The sequence below is a fragment of the Vigna radiata genome, chromosome 7 (assembly GCF_000741045.1).
Source record: "Vigna radiata var. radiata cultivar VC1973A chromosome 7, Vradiata_ver6, whole genome shotgun sequence".
Lineage (NCBI taxonomy): Eukaryota > Viridiplantae > Streptophyta > Magnoliopsida > Fabales > Fabaceae > Vigna > Vigna radiata.
Genome location: NC_028357.1, coordinates 18,387,500 through 18,396,052, shown reverse-complemented (window position 1 = coordinate 18,396,052; position 8,553 = coordinate 18,387,500).

Here is an 8,553-nt window from a genome sequence, read left to right as displayed (position 1 = left end):
TTATTTTAATTCATGTGAACGAGAAAGCCTTTCGAGTCTCTTGGGAAAAACGATACTTGGTCTTACCATTTATATTACTTGTACGATTTGGTACACTTACCAATTTGTCAACAATTGGGCAACAACAAAGCAATACTTCTGGGCAAGTAGGTGGCTTCAGGCAGCAACAACCGTCACCCCTATGGCAGCAGGTGAGCAGTTTGACCGAGACGATCAGAGACCTAAGTCGAAGATTTGATAAATTTTTAAAGGTCTATGAGTCTCAACAAGCTAGTGATCAGGCCAGCTTTAGAGCACTGGAGACACAGATTGGGCAGCTGTCAAAAAGGGTGGAAACCATTGAGAAAAGTCAGTCCAGGGGCAACACTGATGTTTTTCCTAAGGATGAGTGCAATGTTGTGATGACTAATAGAAAAAGGAAGACAGGTGAGGAAATAATTGAGATTGGGAGCAGTGAGGATGAAGATGAGAAGAGTATGTATCATTATGAAGAGAATGAGCAGAAGAAACATGAAGAGGAAAAAGAAAAGAAAAAAAGAGTTTATCAAGAGCCATTCAGAGAAATATTTGATCGTGTGACCATTATTCCTGGAGCATGTCCGCAAATGCCTGAGTACGACAAAAGGATCAAGTACTATCTTGGAGAGGTAATTGATCTTGATGAAGAAGAAGATCAGGACCGATTGGTTAAGCCTAGAAAGAAGGACCATCCACAGAAATTAAAGGATTCAGGTGCTGACTCTTCCTTGTGTAATCAATGATGTGGACATCGAGAGAGCCATAATTGATTTAGGATCAAGTGTGAATTTGATTCCCTTCAGTGCTTTCAAAAAGATTGGAGGGATGAAGTTAAACCAGCAAACACTACCCTGACAGTTGCAGATGGATCTATTAAGAAGCCAATCGGTATAGTGGAAGATGCAATTGTCCGAATTGATGCGTTGGAATTTTTGCTTGACTTTTTAGTTGTGGACATGGCCAATGAGGGGAGAATTCCGTTAATCTTGGGAAGACCTTTCATGAGGATTTCTAAGATGGTCGTATGTATCCACGTCAGAAGCATAAAGTTAAGAGATCATGATCAAATGTTAATTTATGGCTCTGAGGAAACCAAAATGAGAGCAATAAGAAGAGTCAAATATAAAAAGTCCAGAAGAGAAGTTGCAAAAGAGGAAAACACCTTAGGTATTGAGCATCGTAACAACTATAATGTTTTGCAGATTCTGGAGGAAAAGAAGGCAAGCGTAGAGGAATCAATTCCCTCAGATGACACCATATTCCTGCGTGGCATGTCAGTACAACTTAAAAGCCGAAAATGGATTGTGAACAGGAAGCTTAAGGAGGAGGGAATGATAGAGATCAGAAGGCCTTACTCCACAACAATTTGAAAAGTGGAGAGAAGAAAGTTGAGCAAGTGGGATGATGAAGATCCTGACACGAAGAAGAAGAGTTGAATTGATGGAAAGCACTTTTTGTATTTTTGAACAATTATTTTTATTTTGTTTTGTTTTGTGTTTTTGTTAAACTTGTAATTTTTGAATTTTTGAAACAATTTTTGGGTAGCATCTACTGAGGGATGCTAAATTATTCTGTATCCACTGAAGGATACCAGGAAGGCACACCTACTGATGGGTGTTGGATGGGATTGCACTTACTGACAAGTGCTAAACAGGTTTTGATTCACACTAGGGCTATATAAGCCCAAAAAGATAACAAAAAGATTACAAAATCTAGGTAATAAAAATAGACAACCGCCCAAGCGCCTAAGTTCACCACTCAGCGGTTTCACTCTAGCCGCTTGGATCGCTCAGCGGTCAATTTTACCGCAGAGCGGTTTCCCTCTAATCGCTTTGGACGCTTAGCGGTCCATTCTAGCGCTCAGTGGCTCACTTGACCCTTTTTTTCATCCTTTTTCTTTCTCTTTCACCGGTCTAAGTCCACCTTTGTTCACTTCCATCTTCAATTCACCTTAAAACCCTGCAAAACAATGTAAAAACAAGCACAATATCTGTAAAACCAACTTTTGACTCTCTTATGACTCAACTAAGTGTTTTACTTGATTTTAAGCTCATTCTAAGCCATCAAGAGTGTGTTTTAATATCAAATTTGAGTATGAAAATAACGGTTTTTAGACCGTTATCAAGATTCTTGCTCTTCAAGCAAACACCAAACAATGATCACCTCGGTCTTCTTGATGAGTTTTTGGAGCTTTGGCACATTCTACTAGAGATCACAAATCTTGAAAAGAATTAATTATCTCATTAGAATCACAAAAGTCTTTGTAGAAATCAAATTTGTGTCTATATATAGTTTTTCACAAAGTTGACGCTCCTAAGTCGATTATGCTACTAATATAGTTGATTATACTCAGACTGTTATAACAGATAGTAGCAGTCAGACCAACTTAATTGATTTTTCATTTAATACAATTGACTCACAATCAATGCTTGGTCAAAGATATAAAATATAGTTGTTAGACATCACAAGCATTAACAGAATTTCAAAACATAACTAACTAAGTCGAGTAGCTTGCGCATACATTCGACTTTGTAACACTTCAATGCAGTTTTAAAAAACTTTCTTTCCAAAAATATTCACATCACACTTTGAAAAAGTTTGTGCAAAGCCACGAGTTTTAATTGACTTACTTCATAATGAAGTCGACTTAAAATTGTTGTTTTGCCACACAATATAAGTTCAACTAAAGTGCATGTGGTTTTCCTTTGTCAAAACATATGTCTTGCATTCACAGATAAGATCTCATATAAAACGTAATGAATTTGCATGCTTTTACTATAACAACACAAACATGTTCTCTAGTAATCATAAACATGAAAGTAATGAACATGTAACACATAAACACATAACCACTCATGTTATAAATAATGTGTTGTTATCATCAAAAACCAGAAGTTCTGAGATTGTAAGGTTTAGCTAAACCAGCGCTCTCCTTATCAACAATCTCAATAGAAGTGTTTCAACAACTCAAGTGATGCTTCAAGCAAGTTTATATCATCAATCCTAATTGTTTGTGGTTAAAGACTTTGATTGTAGAAAAAAAAAACCTAGGAATCAAGTTTAAAATTGTAAAAGTAGATTGCATAAGACAAAATCAGTGTGCATCTTAATTGAAAAAGGCTATTTCCTATGCAATTCGAACACAAGAGTTGATATTTGATGCACCAGTTTGTAAAGTTTCATTGAAGACTTTCATCAAACACTTTAGGCAAGATAGTTTTGCACTTGTTTTTGGTTGAATTTGGTTCAATTATTTTGGATTTTCTTGCTTTATTAATTTATTCTAGAGCTTTAATATCTATTAATTATGTTCTTTATTCTCCGATCAGAACTTATGCCAATTAATATAATTTGTGTATAATTCTTTTCTTGCATAGAATAAATGTTTGAAGCAAAAGAGTGAAACACAAGAAATGAAGATTCAGGAGCTTCAGAAAGTTATTGAAGAGGAATCTTCTAATTTTAGGGAAGCAGAGGATTTTATTAAGTCCATGATAGATAAGGTATCATAATTTTATATTTTGACTTAACAATTGAACTCAAGTTTATTCAAATTATTCTTGCTCGAGTCTTGGAACAATGTTTTATCCAAAATCTTATCATGTAAAACGGATCACCATCCTATGTTTATGTGTATTTATTGCATTAAGTTTATATGAAAGAAACTCTGTTGTGTAGTCCCGACACAATTTTAGCATCTCTTGCATTTGTTTTATCCCTTCAAAGAGTTAAATTTGGAAAACCAAGACTGCATAAACATCTTATGATTGGGCAAATGTCCATGACAATCTACTATTCTTCAAAGTCTTTCAGGAAGAATTAGAAAATAGATAACTATCTACAATGATTGGCAGCATTCCCTATAACTAAGCAACAAAAAGCAATCATTTAGTTGCAGTCACGTTGAGTTTCCCAGATACATAATTATTGTTACCCGGATTTAATATGATTTGTCATCTTTAATGTTGATAATTTTTACATTCTACACCTTAAAGGAGAAATAACTTTCTTCAAGATGAACCATCTTTTTTTTTTGTATACTTGTTCCCTAAGTAGATATTGTAAGGCACGAGCTTAATTTTTCAATCTAAATAACTCTACACAAATGAACCTTCATGACTTCATCAATGTACTGGTAATGAATTGGATTAACTAAAGTCATTGCTTGTTATGATAAGTTTAATGTTTGAAGGAAAGAAAACGAAGTTGATCAGAATATCTGTCTTAAGGCATTTTTAGACAGACTTTCCAAAAAGAGGAGTGAGGAAAATAGGGTCAATTCCATGGAAAAAACATAACATAGGAGTGAGGAAAATAGGGTCAATTCCATCAAGTTGTGAGCACAAGTTTTATGGTTGCACTCCATGTGAAGCTATTCAAGTTCTCAGCACCAGCAGCAAAAACAATCATTTGGGTTTGCAGTACTCAAATTATGAGCCAGAGAGTTGGAAATCATGGTTGCAGTTTTTGTCATTCCTAAATTGTACATGACATGATTGGGAATCCTAGCAATAAAATTAACAACCATGCAGTACCACAAATTGGGAAAGCTAGAAATAAAGTTTCCCTTAAACATACACTTGCTAATAACCAAATCAAAAGGATCTTATGAGCATTTCAAAGCAAAGCTACTGGACATAATTTCAACATCATTGTTCATTCACGGAACAAATCACCAAACCAATTCAGAGAAAAATGCATAACATTGCATACATTTAACAATATGACATCAAATTCTTGAATAGCCCCTTCATACACAATATCCCCATCATTCCCTAATACAGAACCCACCTCTACGGTAGCGACACCCCCTAGGTGTATTAGCACCTCTAATAGCTTCCCCTCGTGATAGTCAAAGCCCTCCGCTGTGAGCCCCTTTGTCACAAAGCCCTCTGATGCCCTTGCCTTGCGATAGTCGAAGCCTGGTCATGCCACCACAACACCGTCGTCACGCGGCGACAACAATCTCCTCACGTCACGACAACAACCTCCTCACTCCGCGACAGGAACTTCCTCACAACCTCGTCAAGAAACACCTTCGGTACTTTCCTCATTCTCTTTCTGTGAATGACGACTGATAGCGGTCTAAAAACTGTTATTTTTATACTTGAAATTGATATCAAAACACACCCTTTATGACTTAGAATGAGCTTAAAATCATGCAAAACACTTAAGTTAGGTTACAAGAGAGTCATAGGTGGCTTTAGAGATATTATGCTTGGTTTTACATTGTTTTAACAGGATTTAATGAGAATTGAAGGATGAGAGGTGAAGTAGGAAGGAGTTGGACTCAAGAAAGGATGAAGAAAGGTGCAAAAGAGGAATCGATCCCACCGTTTAGCGCCAATCTCAGCACTAAGTGCCAGCCTTGTGGAAGACTTATGGACATATGCTTAAGCGTTAGTGCTGAGGGGTGAATGAAGAACCGTGTCTACCGCTGAGCGCCAAATTACACCGCTGAGCGCTGAGATCTTTAGTTCAGTACGGTAGGACACCCGATAACAGTCTAAAAACTGTTATTTTTATACTTGATATTGATATCAAATAACACCCTTTATGGCTTAGAATGAGCTTAGAATCATGCAAAACACTTTAGTTTGGTTTCAAGAGAGTCAAAAGTGGTTTTAGAGATATTATGCTTGTTTTTACATTGTTTTGGCAGGATTTGATGAGAATTGAATGATAGAAGTGAAGAAGGAAGGACTTAGACTCAAGAAAGGATGAGGAAAGATGAGAAGAAGGAGTCACGTCCACCGCTCAGCGCCATTTCCAGCGTTGTGTGGTAGCTTTCAGAATCGCCCAACGCTGAGCGTCGACACTGAGGGAAGAAGAGGAGAATCGCCCACTGTTGAGCAACAACATTGATCGCTGAGCATCCTGCGATATCGAGGCCCACCGCTGAGCGGTGAAATTGACGCTAAGCGCCTAACTTATGGCCCTAGGCCAAAATTCTGTTATTTTTCTGTATTATAAATAGACCCAGTGCGAATCAAAGAGACATATTTTGGCAGAGAGAGACGTCAGAGCACCTTCTACACTCCTTGGAGGCGGCTTTTTGGATGCTAACCCTTCAATTTACCATTTCTAGGTTTCACTCTTTCATTCTTTCCATTAATTCCATCTAGAATCACCATGTCCATGGTGAACTAATCCCTTTATTGGTGGAGAACAATGTAGTCCTTTTGAAACTCTCTTGTATCAAATTTCTTATTTTATTCATATGCTTTTATTATCAATAGTTTGAGTTTTCTTTTCTGTGGATAGAGCTTGCATCATTTAACTCATTTGGTGTCATGATCTTTAATTTTGTCGATACGGGGACGTACGGGGAAATCTATAACTGGGAAGAAATTGTATACCCCCAACAACTCCATTCATCCATATCTTAATTTGCCAATTGATCAAGTTTGCATTTGCATGTTTCAATTCGGTTTTTGCATTACAACTAAAAATTATTCTTCTTTCAAGTCTTATGCGATCAATTCATATGAACGTCTTGTTAGGAAACAGGTTGGCTTCATTTTACACCAAGAGGGGGGGTGAATTGGTGTTAGTTCAAATTTAAAATCTTTTTGCAATCTTGGTATGAAAGTTCAAAGCTTTTGATCTTTCCTTGAAATGCAAGTTATTGAAAAATATAATGCAGCGGAAAAACGTAGTTGACTGCTAGACAGATATAGTTAATGGGTGTCGCGGCCCATACAAATTTGATTGCATATGAGAAATGCAGTATAGCTAGGGAATGACTCCTAGGTCGTCTCCCAAAGACCAATTTTGCGGTTCGAGAATCGAGTCTAACACGAAGGGGGGGTTTGAAAAGGTTGTGGTGAATACAGACGAATTAACTGAAATCCAAAACACAGATGCAAATAAAGATGTAAACACATATCTAAAGAAAACGGTTTCAAACACAAACTAAAGAAGGTTGGTCATTAACTTAACTACAATGTTTCCAATCAAAGATCAACAAAATAAGGTTGCAACTCAAACCTCTAATCCAACAAAGTTAACTAACTAGGCGAAGGTTAACCATGTTTTCGTAAAAGTGAACTAAGCGAACACAGTGTTAATATCAAATCTAATTTACACCATTCAGTTACATCAACTAAGCGAAGATGTAACACCAACTGGGAAACTAAGCGTATACCCAATTGCAAGTGCAAAAATAGAATTCACATTAACCAAGTCAGAGTGCACAGACAATCACAATTCAAGAATCTCAAGGAAATAGTGCAATATCGTCAATGACCAACCAACTAATTTAAGCTACCATGGAAATTAAATTAACACTATTAAAAACCTTAGACAACATTCAAACATCAAACACTGTTACAAACAAATTAACAAACANAGTTAAAAATNATTAAANTCAACACTANCTCAAACACATTAAACTCAACCTATTAATTAAACTAAGTGAAAACAAGAGAAATAAACAAGCCTATTTAACTTCTAGTAATTTATGTGAACCAAGGTGCAATTAACAAATAAATTAAAAGTCCAAATGGCCAAGAAAACCTCTNGGNNCNTGAGTCACCAAGCACCATATCTAAACTTGACTTTCTTTCTTCAATAAGCTACCAAATGTGTTGACTTCTTCTCCCATGTGCACCATTTTCCAAGGAAATTAACATGTGCCTTCCAATTCATGCAAGACCGTCCATTATCTCCTCCCATGCAGCAAAATAAAATGAAACCACACACTGATGGAGGTCGCACCCCATGTAAAATTTAATGTGCAATTTAGAAATGCAATATAGCTAGGAAAGACTCATAGGTCGTCTCTCAAGGACCCATTTTGCGGTTCAAGAATCAAGTCAAACACGAAGGTTGGGGGGGTTGTTGAAAAGTTTGTGAATGCGGATAAACAAAATCAAAACACAAACGCAACTAATAATTAAACACAGATTTAAAAACGGTTTCAAAGACAAAATAAAAACAGTCGGCCATTAACTTAATTACAATGTTTCCAATCACAGATCAACAAAATAAAGTTGCGCCTCAAACCTCTAATCCAACAAAGTTAACCAACTAAGCAAAGGTTGACCATGTTTTCATAAAAGCGAACTAAGCGGACGTATTGTTAATGTCAAATCTAATTTACACCATGTAGTTACATCAAGTAAGCGAAGAAGTAACACCAATTGGGCAGCTAAGTGTATACCCAATTGCAAGTGCAAATACAGGTTTAACATTAACCAAGGTCAGAGTAGCAACCACAGTTACAGTCCAGGAATCTCAAGGAAACAGTGCAATATCGTTAATGACCAACCAAATTAATTTAAGCTAGCATGACAACTAAATTATCTCTACCACAAATACAAGACAACATTAAGACAAAATAAAATAAAATACTAGACACCAACAAGGCAACAAACAACTACCTAACACAGTTAAATTAAAATAAATGCAAAGCCAAATTAAAGAAATCAAAAGCAACTAATCCTACTAATTAAACTAATTCAAACAAGGAATAATCAAACATGTTTTTTCCTACACATTCATGTGACCAAATACATCCAACCAAATAAAATT